The following is a 1,183-nucleotide window of genomic DNA, read 5'->3' on the forward strand; positions in this document are numbered from 1 at the left end:
AAAGGGGTGTTCACAGGAAGCAGCTGACGGAGCTAATGGGCTGCGGGTGGGGTGAGGTGGAGTCTAACCGGGGGCTCTGTCCAGTTCCCCCCATCCCTAAATACTGCAGCAGGACAGAGATCTGCCTTTAGTTGTTCCCAGCAGGAGGCAATGGGCCAGGACAGAGATTTGCCCCCCCATGGTTGGGCGGGATGGAGATTTACACCGCCATAGCAGGGCAGGAGGGCGATTTGCTCCCCCATAATGGAGCAGGAGGGGGATTTGCCCCCCTGTAGTGGAGCAGGAGGAGGATTCCCCCCCCCTCCCAAGGCAGCATGGACAGCAGCCCAGATGCAGAGCAGCCTTTGCCCGAGGGAGGGGGCAGAGCCAACCTTCGCCCCGCACAGCGTTGGCGGTGACCCAGGTTGGGGACAGCACTGTGCCCCCACCCACACTGTGCAGGGAGGAGATAAAGCCCCACAGCCCCCCCCAACACCAGGCCCGGCCTCACCAGAGGGCACAGCACCAGGGAACTTCACCGACTCTGGGGACAGTGCTCCGGGCAGGCTGGGGACACAGCAACCCTAAGGCAGCGGGTTCGTCCCTTCCCCATTGGCACAGCACTGCCTGTAAGGCAAAGGGAAACAGGCACAGGGCAGCGCTAACACCAACCGCTCTGTGTCCCCCAGTGCCGCCAGCAAGGGACACAGCGATGGGGACGTCCCTGTGGCTGGGACATGGGTTGGGAGGGAAAGAAGAGATGAGGAGACTGCGATGGGGGCCCCCAGCAGGGTACCACAGAACCCCCATAGAGGGGAAGGGGACACCCGGTGGGACATGGGCACGGCCTGCAAGGTGCGGGACACCCCTCCCTTTTTGCACGATGCCTTTTGTTTGTCTTATGAAACAGGTTTTAAGGAATTGGGGGGGGGGGGGGAGGAAGGCTGTGCTCTGCCCTGCTGAGGGGAAATTGAGGCAGGGAGGAGCTGCGTCACACTGCGGGCAGAGGGAGCGGGGACCTCTGAGCACACCTCTGCTTCGTGCGGCAACGATTAATTACTTAATGCAATCAGCGGGCAATGTCACCTCCCCCCCCTGCTGGAGCTTTTGGGGGAAATGCTGTGGATTTGTGGCCCCAGGGCTGGGGGACGTTCCAAAAAGCACAATCCCAGGGTGAGGCTGTGTTGTTCCACCTCCCTGGGGC

This window comes from Numida meleagris, unplaced genomic scaffold, assembly GCF_002078875.1.
Source record: "Numida meleagris isolate 19003 breed g44 Domestic line unplaced genomic scaffold, NumMel1.0 unplaced_Scaffold244, whole genome shotgun sequence".
NCBI lineage: Eukaryota > Metazoa > Chordata > Aves > Galliformes > Numididae > Numida > Numida meleagris.